At 43.6% G+C, this 17610-nt stretch overlaps 1 long non-coding RNA gene across 1 annotated transcript; it reads right to left on the reverse strand.

Moving 5' to 3' along the window:
* Positions 1–46: 46 nt before the first annotated feature.
* LOC118287223 lies at positions 47–14241 on the reverse strand. Its single transcript, XR_004785607.2, has 2 exons — positions 13786–14241; positions 47–1006 (listed from the first exon to the last, which is right to left on the reverse strand). It is a non-coding gene; the product is annotated as an uncharacterized LOC118287223 (long non-coding RNA).
* Between the last annotated feature and the right edge of the window lie 3369 nt (positions 14242–17610).

Below are 17610 nucleotides of genomic sequence, written 5' to 3' on the forward strand. Positions count from 1 at the left end.
CATAAAGAGGCAGACGAGACATCGTCTCATTTTATAAAAAGGACATTTAAGAGGAGTAGATTTATTTATTCATGAATTAAACTCCACAAAAAGAAAAGAAAAAGGATTTTACTTTAACACTTTAAAATGGGAAACCTAATCGACAGATGGATTTGAAGTAGGTTACTGGCCCATTTCCTGTTCATGCTACTGAAATACTGAACTTTTGCCTCCATTACTCCATTTACCCAAAAGCTCTAGTTACTATAAAGCTGCTCCACACGCTAAAAAACATTAATAGCGTAAAAGCACATTAAAGTTAATGCACATTCATATTTGATACATTTTCCTGTCAAATACAATTGTCATAGCGTGGTATTGGCACTTTTATTTACTTGGCTCACACCGTTGGTACATCAAGGACCAATCTTTGCACCAATGCCAATCGTTTAACTGACAAATAACAGAGAAACTAAATCATATGTTACAAGAACTGGCAACAAAAACTTCCATGCAAGTGTTGTAATTCTTTTTGAGCAACACTGGAGCTTCCCGTTTTATCGTACACCAGTTAAGAAAAGAATGTAGGAAATGAATGACTTGTAAAACACCTTAAAAAAAAGAAGATATACCAGGAATCAGCAGTAGCTTGATAAGAACTCATGATAAATGTAATGATCTGATCTGTAAAGTTATTCCACTCATTCAATAAACTAATTCAGCGAAGTACAACTACCTCAAAGTATACTAGTATTTGAGTAAGGTACTTCCCACCTGTGTATACTGACGTGAGACCTGCAGTGGTGTGATCATCATCATCATCATCATCATCATCATCGTCATCATCGTCGTCGTCGTCGTCGTCAGTGAGCCGTGACACTGAGCAGCCGCCTCGTCCCGCCTCCGTCACTGGCACACGAGGAATCAACATCATTTTTCTTCTTCACACAAACTTTGTGCTCATCAGTCCCTCGTCCTGTCTGATCTCTGGTCTTCATCATTCCCCAGGTTTTCCCACACATGGGATCTAAAACATTTCCAACAAACGAAACATTCAGTTAGCATCTGTGGAAAAAACAACTCTGAGAATAACACTGATCAAATGTGTTTCACGTTCTAACACAGTGTCACTCAGGCCATCCTTTTGCTCTTGTTGCCACGAAGCTGCTGATGCGTTGCTCAAATTAATTAGAGGAAGTTAAATCACTTCCTGGTTCGACCACTTTAAGGACACACAGAAAAGAGGTCACATCCTGTGGAGGTGAGTGACCACAGCTGGAACGCTCCCGCCACAGTAACTGTACCTCTGCAACATCACGTACATATGTATTTATATATATATACACACATATACATATATATGTATATATATATATATATACATACATATATGCACAAATACCAAGCGAGATGCATTTCGTGTTTTCAAATTGATCAACATCCAGATTTTGCTCTTGTTTGTGCTCAACTCTCAGTTGTTTGAAAGCAGAGAAAGAGGAAACCGTTTTTTTCCCCTTCACTCTGCTGCTGGTTTGATTTCTCTGCCTCTGCTCTTCAACTCCCCAGAAAGAAAAAAAAAGGAGAAGAAAACTGGACGTCAAACCGACTCAATGGAAAATTCCTTGGTTTACCATTAAGGGAGACTGACACTAATGTCAACTTGTGGAGTCAGACTTCGAGCTTTGAACGTGATGCTTCCGTGTGTGTGTGTGTGTGTGTGTGTGTGTGCGCGTGCGTGTGTGTGTGTGTGTCTGTGTGTGTGTGTGTGTGTGTGTGTGCGTGTGTGTGTGTGTGCGCGTGCGTGTGCGTGCGTGTGTTTGCGTGTGTGACATAAAGCAGTTACAGTATCTGAATCATCTCGATCATCCTGAGAGGAGGAGGACAGAGAATGAGTCAGACTTCTCTCAGTTGATTATAATAATCGGGATCTGAGTTTCTCGTTTCCTCCACGAGACATTAATTTAAGAAATGTAACATTTGATGCTTTTTGGACCACAACAGACGAAACGGCACGGGATCGAAACAAAACAGTCAAATACAAATACAATGAGGTGACATTGTGAAAAAAAACAAAAAAACCTTCACCTTCATTATTTATCTATTTATAGTTGTGAAAGAAAAGCGCAGAAGTTGGCAGCGGTTTGTTCCTGAGGGTCGACGCTGGTGGGAAAGTAAGGAGTAACTTTCCGGTCACACCATTTAATATTACATCTATTTATTGGATTATTAATTTAAAGTTGTGAACAGGAAAGGCACATTGAGGTTACTTCCTGTCCGAGAGGAAGAGTAGTGGCACATTGTTGAACCGTGGCTCGGCTCTGACTGCTGTAGGTGAACGTCTGTGTTTCTATTGTGCCGCTCTGCTCGAATCCCTGTTTATGAAAAACAATAACACTGTATATCAGCGGCGTAAACATCCAAAGGTAAATGTTAGGTCCACTCCCATGATTCCTGCGTAAACTGCCGAGATATCAAGTATCCAAGCCGTTTACTTTTTATTACTGTTTATTTGTGTTTCATTCATCGTGCTCCACATCTCATCGAGCTCTCAGAGCGACGAACGCAAACCTGGAAACAACAACGTGGGAGCAAAGAAGCTCAAACACAATCCGTGCTCCCGAAAACTATAACCGGAACCTCTGGGTTTTTTTTATCAAAGCTTCTGGGAACCTGACGTTCAAACGGACTCAGCTCTCGCCCAGACCTGTGATCCTCAGCGTGTTTTGTCTTCGGCCGAGGCCGAGTCTTCCTGCTTCACACGGACCCCTGCTCGGCTCAGACAAAACCCACCGTCGATGGAAGACGATGAGGTTCTGCGATGAAATGTAGATATGACGAAAGTCTGGGCCTCGACGGTTTACAATGAGTTGTTACGATCAGATTGCACTCGGGCAGCTCTCAAAGACCCACTGTCCATTACCTGCTCCGCAGCTGGAGAGCCAGATATATCCCTCAGGGGGGTTGAGACCAAAACCAGAGATAAAAGGGAGGTTGATGAGGAAGCCAGAAGATGAGATAACAGAGAGGGTGTCCATGAGGAAGCCATGAGATGAAAGAGAGGTTGATGAGATGAGATGAGGTGAGATGAGATGGATTGATTTTGGGAAGGATCCAGATCTGGACAACGGTTCTTCACCATGGCGAGATGAAGGCAACACTTGACACTTTGAGTCATTTCTTCACAAGCACATAACAATTTAAAAAAATGATGTAGGTCAGATCTAGATGGTAATACAAGACTTGGGTCAAACAGCACATAGGTGTGGGATTGCTGAGCTTTGGCGAACGTCTGCGCTCTCTGACTGCTCTTGTCATTGTTATCAGCAGTAGCAGTAGTAGTATGATGCTGCTGCAGTAGGTCTGGGTGAATCCCAGACATGCCGGCCTGCAGAGACGGTGGAATTTTCCGATCCGACCATCCAGTGGACGTCAAGTACACTTGGCCTCCGCTCGACTTTGAAGCCGTGCCAGCTGCAGTTGACTCGTCTTTGATGCGACGCCAATCACCGTCACCATCAGAGACGACACCCACAGTCATCAGACGGCACATAGTCGTCTCCTCCTGAACCCCCGACCTCCTCTCAACAATTATGGACTATGTTCTTGTCATCGTTGACATTGTTTTAGTAGCGATGCTAGTCTTATTCACTGGAATACTACAGAGGTCGTCTTGAATCACTGAGAAACAAACAGGCCACAGCTTGAATATGAAGACGCTGACGAGCTTTATAGTAATGTGTCTGGATATTTCTGGGTATTATTTGACAGAGCCCGTAGAGACACATGAAAACAGCCTCCATAATTTTAAACAGGTTTAACACAAGGTTATTCAACAATATGCTGCTATTATGTCACATGCTGAATAATTCATCGGGCCGTGCTGAAACTTCTCTTCATCGTGTGCTGTGTGTCCTCTTTGAAGGGAGAACCAGCGCGCACTGTGCAGCTGACCAGATGAATCATATCCCCTACAGAGGTGTCTCCATTTCCTGCATCTGCTCGCTGGCAGCTACTCCACAAACAAGCAGTTAGAAGAGAGTATTTCACACTTCACACTTGAGAGAGAAAAGCAAAACAGGTACAAGGATCTGAGCTGCGATGTGACGTATGTAAATCTGCAGTATTTGACTGTTTGCAGGGCGATCAGAACAAAAAAGTAGCTTTTAGGTTACACTAAAATCATGCCTGCAAACCCAAGTGGTTGCACTTGGTGCTTCTACTAGTCGAGCGACAAAAACTTAATCACCACAAAAAACCCAGCACGTTGCATTCAAGGGCTTCATCCAGCGAACGCTGCACTTTGAAGACCGATGGCATCGCATTGACGCAACAAGATGGTCCAGTTTTGGAGGCTCCTTGTAAACGCCGCTGACAAAAGCGAGGTTGCAACAGGTGGATAAATCTCGGGTCGACCGATCGGGACAAGCTGGTGACGAAAACCTCCGTAGACTAGACCGTCTCTTTTCAGTTCAGCTCTGTCGTCTCGGGAAGGTGCAGACAAAGGCGCGGCCTTCGTAGTACCTGGAATGTGTCACTAGTGGTTCATTTGGGTGAGGGCATTGCTTATGTGTAGGACATTTACATTAAATACAACAGGTCTTGGCGTTTTGGCATGCGTCATTCACTGTTGGCTTTGACAAGCAAATAACTGTCAGACATTTTGGCCGCCACACAGAAAACAAACTTGACTTTGGGATGCACCATTTTCAGTGTGTCGCTGAGACAGACTAAGCTCAAAGTAGATTTGGAAAAATCCGTGGTTTTGTAGCTTAGTTAGAAACAAACCTAAGGAATTCCTTGATAAAATTCAAAAAGACTGACAGATCCAGATACTTTTGAGATATCAAATATTGGCAGAATGCATGCCGGGGCATAGTTAGGTGATACTTCCTGTTAGTCCCCTGGAAGGTTGTTTCTTTTTATGCAAACTGTGACAAGATTAGACGTTTGTATTCGACCCGGCACATGCAGTCTAAGCTTGACCTTCCTGTAGCAGTGAGGTTAACGGGACACTGGGGAGCGGGGGGTCATGTTAGGTGCAGCCGCTCACCGCAACCCGAGCCTGGCCGAGGGGGCTTAACTTTTTGACGGATTGGGGGTCGTCCTCATATTTAGCTCCGAGTCTTGTGCAGCAGAGATTATCCTCTTCACACTCGCTGACAGACGAGGAGGATATAAGGAGCATGCCCTGACGCAAAGCTGCCACTCAGCCGTGATTTGTGATGTGAGACGCGATGTTTGAGTCCAACCAAAGAAAATCCTTCCACCAATCAAGCAGGACAAACACACCTGCATGTGCAGCGTGTGCTGTAGTGTCGAACACCAAGTTAACAGGGCGTCCTAACGCAGACAAGTGAGCCGACTGTTTTTTGGACAATGTGACATGTTAGTTGTCGAGCTGAAATATGAAAACTGCCAAATTTACAATCGACGTTGCGTAAATTAGTTTGTAAACGTTCAGCTAGGACCTGGCAGTCAAGTCAAAGTCGTGAACATGTTTTGTATGTTTCACCTGGGCGAAGATATGCGGCATAACGGAGCCCGTGGACCGACAAAGGTTTCCGAGTCAAAGCGCGGCAGTTTGTTCAACGAATTCCAGCTCTGATCCTCCTATTATCCGCCGATCAAACGCCCTCCGGCTAGAATGTCAGGTTGGCAAAAAAGCCAAAGAATGTGAGTAATGTGAGAGGCAGCGTGATGTATCCGCGTAGCGGCCATTTGGTCTTTTGTCGCGCACCACAACGGGGTGACAATGCTTCAGGGAGGGTGACAACTAACGCACGGTAGCCTCCACAGATCTCTGCATCCCACTGATAACTCCACACACACACACACACACACACACACACACACACACACACACACACACACACACACACACACACACACACACACACACACACACACACACACACACACACACACACACACACACACACACACACACACAGTAACAGGCAATTAGGAAGCGTTCCCATCATCATCACAAGACCGCATCATTTTGTTAATTCAATCTGGCCTCACTTGTTCTTTATATAGAGCATGACACGGTCAACAAATCCAATCAGTAGAACAGACTTCTTCCTCTCAGGTCTGCTGTTGTGGACGAGAGGAAGAAAATAACAACAACACACCGATCATGTGCAGGTACCGACGACGTGAACGCATGTGGTTCTTTCAGCGACGCCGAGATCCAGCAGATGATCTACTGTAGATTCTATTCGAGGTGGTAAGTGTGATTTACGTGGCAGAGTGATAATAACATCAGCAGTGCGTTAGCAGCTGAAGGAGCCTTTGTGTTTTTATGTGGCGCTGGCTAATTTACAGTTATAAATAGGTGTGTGTGTGTGTGTGTGTGTGTGTGTGTGAGTGAGAGGCCCAGAGGACACCACTTTTGACCTAGACAAACCTTTGTGTATTGCTGTATTTGTTCTACTTTCATATTGAAAGTGTTTAACTGGGGAAACGAGAAGTGGCTTTTATTGTGAAGCAGACAAAGAAAAAAATTCTATTTAATACCACTGGCCGAGATCATTTATCAACGCATTTCGAATGACGCAAAATACACTTTACTGTATCGCACTATTGACTTTGTATATAATCTCGGTCTCTGTGTCACATTTGGTGTGAACACACTGAAATGCATCCAAATGAAATAAAATCATTAATCCAGGTCATAAGAACTAGTACAAGTACATCTGAATGAAAGACTCCTACATGAACATCTAGGCTGATGCAGTTGGGGAATTTGCATGTAAAAGAGCTCCCACTAAATTTGGACTTGGAGCCTTTATTCCTTGCGGCAGCTGTTGTGCAGCTAAATCACATTGTGTAACGTTTTGATGGCTGGAGATTTACTGACGTGTGGAGTTAGAAGAGGCTTGGGCACAGACGCAGCTCGTCGTAACTGTGCCGCCCGTGGCACCTGCTGTAACGCCGCGGTCGCTCATATTTTGACTGGTGACGTCAAACTACTCATCGTCTGCTCTCAGTGCAGATCGACCAGAGAAGTGGATTTGAATAAATCCAAATCACAGACTTTGATCTTCTTGGAAGTTCATTTAAATCGCCGAGATCTGAGATGATTGCTGAAAGTGGAAGGTGCAAGTACAAGTGTCCATTGTAAACATTCATTACAGTTAACAGACAGACCTTCTGCTTCAACCTTGACCTACTGTTCTGTCACGAAGCTGCTGCAGGTGCCTCCACTTTTGGTTTAAACCCAAATTAAGTGGGAGCTAATCTGGTTTACAACATCTCGTCTGGTCGCTCTTGGTAAGAACACAGGAGCTGACATTACATTACAGCTTCTAATCCTAGTACAACACACGAGAAGGTTGAGTGAAGAATGATATACAACGCTCGAGAAAAGCTCAACCCTCCCTACCGGACCAATCACTGCGAGGCGAAGACTTGTTTGTCTGATTGTCGGTTTCAGTCAGTTACAAAGAGTCTGGGAAAAAGTCGGACGCCCCAAATCAGACCCTGGAAAGTTGGGGGTGGGCCGAGGGGCGGAGACACTGTTCAACCGTCCATGGAGTTCTTGGATCAAAGCATACTGACACATTAAGACTGAAGAAAGTTGGGCCAAGTCGCACAACATATCTTCATCATACCCCACACTAGCAATATTTTCCATCCATCTTTCTATCAACTCTGTGGTTTTGTTTTCTGGTGTGCAGTAACATCTCGGTCACACGCAGCATGCCTCTAACTCGCCACGTCTCCCTCGTGACCCCTCAACAGTTTCCATGAGGCCTGGCCGTCGCGTGAGGCCGACACATGACGCCCCGCTGCACAGGTCACCGAGTTTGACCCCTCTCACGTTTTTAACGATATGTCTCCACCTCCAAGTGTCCGTGCTTCCGGTAATAAGCGGGATTACCGTGATATCGTTTGACCAGCTGGTGTGTGACTCTCCTTTTTGTTGGGCGGCAGAGGAGCCATCTTTACTGGAAGGACCATGTGTCTAATTAACATCACAGGGTCTTACTTTCAATCCTTTGGCGAGCTATGAATACATTTTTCAAGATCTGGGTTATGATGTTGTTGCACATTTGTAGGCTGAGCTCAGCCGGTTCTGAAGGGTTTACCCCTGAAGGAGAAAGGGCAGTTTTGCACAAATCCTCTGTTGTTGTCCCTGATTTAAAGTGCTATAACGGGAACAAAAATGCTCCCTGCTCCAGGGTCTCCTCATGCCAGAGCCTTTCAGAGGGCTTCTGTTGCTGTCAGCTCCCGATTGAAAGGCTGTTGCTGCATGTCTCGCAGAAAGCCAATGGACATACACTGTTATAGGGGATCATTTATTAAACATGTTGAATGAAAATTAGGTTTTTGTTGTTCAGGCTTCCAGATTACAGACATTTGCTCCAACTCCTTGAATTTTAATTTTGTTAATCAATCCCTATCTGGCTCCATCCCTATCTGTATGTTTCAAGGGTTTTGTTCCGACTGTAATGTAATATTGTGTTTGTCAGTCACAATAATTAAGCCTTCCTTTTTTATTATTCCAGAGCAAAAATAAACGCACGAAATTACTGTTGCAGCTTTCATCCAATTATCAATAACAGAAAGAGGTGCAACGAAAGACATAACTGTATCAGTCATACTGAACTGTATGTAACAGTTGGTCAAAACTATAACTGATGGACTGATCGAGTATGAAAATAATCATTAGCCGCAGTCCCAGAAGAAGAAGAAGAACCTCACAGTGCGAAAAGGACCTGCCCCTTAAAAACAAGCTTTACTGTAACAACACATCATGCATGACGTGTTCGGAGCGTTCAAAGTGGGAACTCTGGAGCTGCAAGTACAGTGCCATTCATTTTCATTTTGTCGGGAGGGCTCGTGGCTTTGTTAGCATGGTGATTTTATCGCACAGGATGCAAGATACACAAAGACATTGTCAATGATTAAATGAACGGCACAGAAGCTCGGGATAAGGCTGCATTGCTGTGTGTGCCAGATATCTACAGACAAACAGAGAGAGGGATTAACTATTCAGAGTGAGGGAGGAGTGAAAGGGAAGCCGGTCAGTGTGGTTGATGGGGGGGGGGGGCAACAGCTGTGGACAGGATGGGATTGTTGTAGAGCGAGTGAGACGTACACTGGCAGGAGTCTGGCAAGCGCTTCACTTCTCTCACCTTTTACTGAGAGCCGCTCGCATCCTGGATACATTACTCCAACAACCTGCCTGACCTCGAAACACAACTGCTAGGACAAACTCTCCAGTCGGTGAGAGAGAGAGAGAGAGAGAGAGAGCTTTAAAGGCTCAGTTCACCCAAACTATAAGAGGATACCTTCATACCTGTGCAGTATTGCTGCCCTGTCCTTAAAAATTCATTTTAGGAAAAGTTGGGACATTAACTTTACATCTTTACAGAAATAGTATTCCAATTACTAGGGATACTCCATGAGATTTACTGTTCTACAGATTATACAGGGTAAGGGGTTGGTCAGACTGACATATGTCAGAAATCAATCAACATCAATGAAAAGGCTGCAGTTATTATATTCCCTTGCCGTGGCAAAGTAAAGGCTGTTGGGTTACGGTTTGCAGGTGACGAACACTTCTTCCTCCAGGGTCTGCACAGACTGTACGATTGAATCTGCACAGCACCTTCACAAAGAGTTGCACTTTGTCAAACCGTGACACGCACATTTGATTTGCAACGCTAACCCAAGACCTGACAGCGCTGACATGAGACGGAGTCCAGAGTGGAGGAAGCTTTCATAATATATGTGTCACACCGTGACATTTTATAAAACCAGAGTATAAACTAAGCTTGAGGTTTCAGAAAAACATATAAATCAAAAACTAGAAGGTAGAAATGTTAGTGCTAGCGAGCATGCTGCCTATTATGCTAACAGGGAGCAAGCCCCCTAGCCTGGTTACTGGTTAGCAACTGGTTCATTGTTTACAGTGATAGTAGAAAATCATTTTGCTATGGAGTTTTGCAAACTTTGAGGAAATCAAAAGAATTTCTGTTGACCTCCGTTGTGGCGGGAGTGACAGCAGAAGTTTCTTCTCAATATATTGGAACGTTATTGGTCAAGACACTGCCGAGTGGCGACCCCCCGGGACGTCACCCGTTTGGAAGTCTCGAGTCTTCTTGACCATTTTGGTTTTACAATACAACCGGATGTAGATCTTTGGGGTGTGGTCTGACTAAGAGCTTGTCCACTGCGCGTCCACCTACACCTGCAACCACGCACCGATTGGACGGACACTCTGGTGCTTTATGGTCTGGTTTACTCTAAATGAGACATCATCATCATCTTTCAGCCAGGACTGGTCCTCTGAAGAGCCACAAACAGTTTAACTGTAATAATCACTAGGAGACGCACAAAATGTGACACGTTTTGTAAAGTTCTAATAAAAGTGGCCTTGCAGCACAGCCTGCACCGTGTCTGCACAGGAGAACATTGTGCATTTTCTTTCCTCTCTTTATCTCTGCATACACCAGAGATGTGACACCCCGTTGTTGCCATGGGCAACACAGCCTGGAGTGAGAGGACGCTAGAACAAGCAGCCACGTCAGCCCTGGGTCCACACTCCCCTGAGAGAGACGGAGGAGAAAGGAACAGGTAGTGTAACGAGAACACCAGTTTAAAGGGGACAGCATATTTTTATTTTTTTTAAATGCCAAAAATACCCAGCTGCTTTGTGATATAAACATCCTGTAATTGGTTGATACAAAGACATGAACACTGTGTGCCTCAGCTCCCACGAGGGGAGAATATGCAGCAGGATTCTCTTATTCCCAATCTGGAGCGTTAGGACGGAAAAGATTCAAAGTCCTAAAGAGGAGGTGAAGTCAAAAGAACAGAGCTGTGTAAAGCTGAAGAGCTGCTTGGTCGATGTTGGCTTCCCTGCTCTGACATCCAAACCACATTTCATAATCGCAATTGCACCTGAAACCCAACAAATTCAAGCTGGAGATCTTTTGTGGATAAAAACACAGCGTGTTGACTTTCTGCTTCATGTCTCCTTATCAGGACTATGGGGCCTTTTTGTCAGACAAAACCAAACATCTGAAACTGTCATATTGGCCTTACAACACCACGTAATCAATCTATTCATGATTAACTCCGTGGGCCTCATGTGCCACATCAGAAAACCACTCATTTATTCTGCACTAGGTGGTCGTATGTGCTGTTCTGGGGCCTTCAATAGTTTTATTAATAGCCAAAGTGTTCAGAACTGAAATGGAGAACCAGATCCAACTCTCTCTTCAACCAGAAGATTGATATAGTCCTAATAACACCGAGAGCATATTTGAACTAGAGGGAAATATTCATGTCAAGCGTTGTCGCGAATACCAAATAGAGTAACGTCCGATGGCCGGTCCGAAACGATTAAAGGGGCAGGAAGCGATTTTAAGCTAATATTTTCTCACAGTCTGCTGTCGGTTCCGTTCCCCCCCCGTTTTTTTAGGCTTCCAACTTAAAGAGCATGGGCTGCGCCGGAAGAACGGAAAAACAAACAATGCGAACGGCACCTCCCTTTACTGAGGGGTTGAGGCCTCGCGGTTAGCTCGCTGGTGTCCAATACCTGAGGCTGCGGGTTCAAATCCCGGCCAGTGCAGTCAGAAGAACAACAACAACAAAGAGCGTAACTATTTTTCTGAAAAACCGCTTACTGCCCCTTTAACCGCCGCTCACTTACACTGCGCAGCTAACGGCGCACGACGAAGAAGTAAAAATCGCAATTTTTTTTCCCCCAATTTTCATTCCTCGTGACCATTTCCTGGTTGAGGGACGGGACAATTTTCCGGCCGCGCTGCTGCTGCTGCTCCTCTTCTGGATCACATGGGCCTGTGCACACATGATGATGCGAAAAACCTGCTGTTAGACGTCCACCTCCGCTAAAGAGTTCACAATAACAGGCCAGGGGTGATTAATGCTGACGGGCCCTGGCTTTTTATGGATGCTAATGGAGCTGTGTGTGTGTGTGTGTGTGTGTGTGTGTGTCTGTGTGTGTGTGTGTGTGTGTGTGTCTGTGTGTGTGTGTGTGTCCTGATGCCGCTTGCATGTGTCCTTTGTCCCACACTCATCGTTCGGCAGCTCTCGCCTCTCCATAGCAACCGCTATGTGTGTGGTGACAGGTAAACACGTCTTAGACATTCTTGAGTGCGGCGCTAAGATCATTTACTGATGGTTAGATTTTAACCACATTGTCTCTGCTTTGCCATATTTTTTTTTTCCCCAGAGTGACTGATGCAAAAAACCCGGTGATATCGTTGAACCTGTTGCAGCAGTTTTCCGGCTCATTGTGAGACTCGTATTATACAGTTTCGTCAAAGGAACAGGATTTTATCTGCAGACATCAAAATCAGGCGTTCGCATGGATGAATATCTGCTAAGACGAGTCTTAAAGCTACAGTGTGTAATATTTCGAAGAATTTCTTCACAGAAGTTGAACATATTGTCCATAACTACGTTCATATATGAGTTACATAGAGTTCCATGAGGTGGACCGACCTCCGTGTGAGTCTCCATGTCGTGTTGAATACGGTTGTTGAACTAAACGCTCCCGATTATTTCGCGTTCACGTTGAATTTTCATACGCTGACGGAAACAGGAAACGGAATCAGCGGTGCGCCACAATACAGTGTCCCCTGTCGGTCGCTCAGTTGGTTGCGGTTTGCACCAGATTCCGCCAGGAAATTACAAAAATTACACACTGAGGGTTTTAAGTTCCGTTGGTGCGACCGACCAGTGCGATTGACCAATGCAACTGGTCTTAGTAAAGACCAGTCGGTGCAAGTTTGCCACAATCTTCTGCCCTCGGTTTTCTTGAAATACTATTGTAATCTGCAGCGTCGATCTAATTAAAGATTATAATTTAATCTCAAAACGATCAATCCGGAGGAGGCAATTAAGAGGAGGAAGGGAGCATGGGCATCAGGATGGGCCTGGGTTTGCATCCTGAGATAAGGAGGAGGAGCAGAGTAAAGAGGAGCTCCTCTCGTTCGCTCGTCGATGGATCTGTTTGTTTCTACAGCTGAGAGTCTTTTCCCCCATGAGCCCTTCACACTCCGTCAGGATGAGTCGACGCTTTGTACGGCTCCAGATGACATCATCTCAAAGGCCCTCTTGAAAAGTCCTTCACGATGTCTTACAATACAAACACGTGTCGACGTTCCTGTTGTTAAAGGACCATGAGGAGAGAAAGTCAGGGCTTGACTGACCGAACTTCTCAGCAGTTCGTCCGATAGTTGGTTTATTCAACGCCACAAATTTCAACCTCACGCCACTAAAAAGACTACTTACCTGAAATCTAGCCCAGTTACCCTCAGCTATAAACATCTAGCTCCTGCGTATGCACGTGTTCAGAAAGCGAACTTCCTGGGTTGATCGTCATCCAAAGAGTCAGAGGTGAAGGTGAAATATTCTGATTCTTTTACTGACAATTAAAGTCCAAGGTTTGCTTCTGACATGTATATATTTATGGGAAGAAATAAAGTATTAAACATGGTAAATTATGCAAATATAGTACTTGATCGCAGCATTTGCCAATATCAAGTTTAATTATTAATTCATATTTTCTCAAAATGTTCATTCCGGTATCCCTCAAAAATAATGATTTGTTCATACAGCTTTTTTAAAACGTCTGACAATTGCACTTTGTGTTAGTCAGATTCGACACAAAGACACAAAGACTTTGATTTCAGTCCTCAGCTTCTACACCAGGGACCTCGTCCACTGCGCTCACACTGTGTCTCTGCATTTCTGCTCGGTCAAGGAAAAAGGGAGCATGACGGGGACAATGACAGGAAGACGGGGGCTCGCAGCCTCACTGACCTCCACATGCAAAACACCTCCGTTGGACGAGAGGATGAACACTTTATTTTCAGAGGCTCTTTGACGGGAGTGTCGAGTTGCAGCGGCAGCAGCTCGGAAAACACTCCCCTGGAATCTGTGGACGACACTGGAAACGGCTCAGTGAGGCTAAAAACGGAACGTCTGCTCTCCAACAACTCATTGTCTCCCGTCCGTCGCACCCCTTTTAAAAAAAAAGAAGAAATGTTCCTCTCCCCTCTCCACAGCTGTTTCACACGAGGAGCGCGACAGCTGGTTGCGGGGAACGTTGCACGTCGACCGAGGTCGAGGTGGCGAGGAAACACGCCGGGAACTCTGGGAAGTCCCGGGGCGGGAGAGGCTCTGGGAGAGACACGTATCTGTCAAGTGTGTTGAACAGTGACGGTTCATCATCGCTCCGTTTCTGTTTCTCTTTCTGTTTGATGATCTCTCAGAAAAAGAAAAAAGAAATGATGATGCCGGGCAATTTTCACTGAGAAGAGTCAATTTCATTGATGATGTTTGACGGAATCCCTTTTATTCAATTAATATTAGAATATAAATAAAGTTGTATCGTTGTAATCCATCGTTACTAATCATTTGCTCTGTTAGTATTAAACACTCCAAACACTCATGGAATCAAAATCAAATTTTGATAATCGATAAGCAAAAAAACTTCCTTTCCTAATATTTCATAAAATTATTAATTAATCCCACTTGACCTTGGAAACAGTATTTGAGGTCCACAGAGTAGATTTTCAGGAGTTTTTCGATCAAATCACATGATCAGAGAAGCAAAACTAATAGGATGCATGAAATGGATCCAGAACTGCTACTGAATGGACCGTTTTCTCAATGATCAATAAAATCATTAGTTAGTTGTCGTTGACAACTGTAGACGAATAAATTATGGCTGCATTTATTCATTGCAGCTGTTTTAACCAGTGATTAATCTGTTGATCATTTCCTAGGATTTATCACTTACTGATTCGTCTATGAATTCTCTTCAAACTGAGAAAAACTGCAAAAAGTATTTGACGTAAAATGAATAATCGAGTATCAGAAACTTTTGACCTGTAAATTCGTGGCGATCGATAGAAATCCCAGTTTCCCAGAAGCATGAGCTGAAAACAGTGGAGAAACTATCGTTATGGTATTATATATAATATAATAAGGTTGTGGTATTATATATAATATAATAAGGTTATGGCATTATATATAATATAATAAGGTTATGGCATTATATATAATATAATAAGGTTATGGCATTATATATAATATAATAAAGTTATGGTATTATATATAATATAATAAGGTTATGGTATTATATATAATATAATAAGGTTATGGTATTATGTATAATATAATAAGGTTATGGTATTATGTATAATATAATAAGGTTATCATATCAGAAGCAGTTCAGGTCTCAGTGTTTGCTGCAGGTCACTGACATTAAACCAACAAGTAGCCTCATCTACCACCAACATCACTGATTAACAGTGATTAACCATTAAAAATGGTTCTTTATTAAATGAGTCGACTGCGTTCGCCTCATCAGACCCTGCTCGGCTGTGGCGTGAGTTTATGTGTAAGTTACTGTCCATGTGCCGTGCGGGGGCCGTGGATATTTCCATGGTGGACAGCTGTGATCTAAATATACGGAGGGACTTCCTCACTTCAGGAAAAAGTGATAGAAGGAAGATCCGCCCACTACTTTTCCTGCAATATCGTCCCTCGGTGACTAAAACAAACACGCGGTAAACACGCTCGGCAAAGGTCGAGGTCAAACAGGTCAGGGGGCTGGGGATTTATCTTTCGTTTCTGAATATATACGCTTGAGAGCTGCGGCCGCTCCGGCGATCCCCTCTCCGCCTCGCCTCGCCTCGCCGCGGTCAAGGCCCCGTGCACCTGTCGGGACATTCCTGTGTGTGTGAGTGTGTGTGTGTTAGATGGACCTCATTTCGTTTAAAGAGCATCAATATGGTCTGGCCGCAAATATGAATAAAACTTGTGTCAGACTTATTGATTATATATTGGAGGATCATCAGAATCACGGTTTCACCTAACCACCGTATCGGTCGGCGGATAATATCGCTCAATATGAAAACGATATCTGCCTTTGTGTTTTCCCCAAAATGCGCCGATGTACAAACCTTTATTGAAAACAAGGCAAAATATTAAATTATAATTTAGGTTTTACATATTGGGTTGTACAATGTACGTGTTTTCTTTTTATTTATAATCATTTATAATATGAAAATATCAGCCTCAGTTACATTTCTTTGTCTTAAGGGTTCAATGACGACATCTCTGGAATCATTGATTCATTTTTAATATATATATATCGGGCGATATATCGGTATCGTAAAAGTTTTACTCCCCAATATCGGTCATCAGGAAACATCCATATCGGTCGGGCTCGATGGTTTCTAGGGCTGCAACTCACGATTATTTTCATTATCGATTAGTTGTTTGGTTCATGAAGTTTTGAAAAATTCTGATTGTGTTTCTCAAAACCACCAAGACGATGTTTTGATCTTCAGTTCACTGTCACAGAGGAGCAAGGAAACCAGAACATATTCATATTTAAGAAGCTGAAATCAGAGAATTTTGACTTGAAAACAATTAATCGATGATCAAAATAGTTGGCGATTCATTTAGCAGGCGATTGCAGCTCTACTAGTTTCCAATTTTAGCTTTTAAAAGTTTGCTGGAGAAAGTTTATCATCTTTTCATTCTCCCCCAGCTCCGTGAAACTTCTTTGATTTCTCCGTCGCGCTCGCGGACCCTGATGAAGTGTGTGAACGGAGGAGTCGAGCGGGTCGCTCACCCTTGAGAGGTGTCGCTGCGCGGCCTCTGACGCTGGATCCGGCAGCCGGGGAACAATAGGCGGAACCAGCTGCTGCGGGAGTCGGCGTGACGACAGTGGGGAAGCTGTTTACAGGCGGGCACGGACGCCGGCCCGCGTCCGTTCATCACAGCTCGACCCCAGAGGTCACAAGGTCACGACGCACAACCGCGTCTGATGGATACCACACTGATGCTCATGTTGCAGCTTTCGTCTGAACTCTGCAGCCTGGCCGCGTTTTTGTTTTGGAGCGTCACACCGACTCCGTCATCAAATACCTTTTGAACCCTTTTGATATGTTTTAATATTAAAAATGTTGGATGTACATGTGGGGAAAAAGTGAGTCTGCATCTGGCGGTGAATTAAAAGACGAACTGATTTGAGAAACAGAAGATTAATAGTGATATTGACCAAGCAACTGTATATAACATGGATTTTATTCTGTCAATCTGCCAAATAAAATAGGTTTCCTTGAAGCGGTTTATGATCGTCTGTATGTTCGGACATTGATGAAAACGTATTCAGTTTGTTCTGTTGAGAAGTTGTTTGATTGTAAGAACTTTTTTTGAGATTTATAATTTTTTTCCCCTCATTTATTTATTCTTTTTGTACATTGTTCTCATATTTAATGTATTTTATCATACAGATTCATGACATTTTCTGGTAAATACATTAAGACATTTGTCCCTATAGTATTTACATTTTTTACAAATACACAATTTCTAGACCATTATTCAAATATAGTTAAGAGCTGGTTAATATGAGCCGATATTAATGCAGATTTGACTTTTGGTGTAAAGAAAAACAGATTTTTAAAATCATCACCATTGGGTAAAAAAAACTAGAAAAGGATCCATATCCATGTTTGAGTTTATGTCTTTATGTTTTTAAGATTCTTGAGTTTCAATGTTTCCCACGATGAACAGCTACAAATGCATGTTGTTGTTATATTTACTGCATTGTGAATGACAGCAGTCTTT

Source organism: Scophthalmus maximus, chromosome 16, assembly GCF_022379125.1.
Source record: "Scophthalmus maximus strain ysfricsl-2021 chromosome 16, ASM2237912v1, whole genome shotgun sequence".
In the NCBI taxonomy this organism is placed as follows: domain Eukaryota; kingdom Metazoa; phylum Chordata; class Actinopteri; order Pleuronectiformes; family Scophthalmidae; genus Scophthalmus; species Scophthalmus maximus.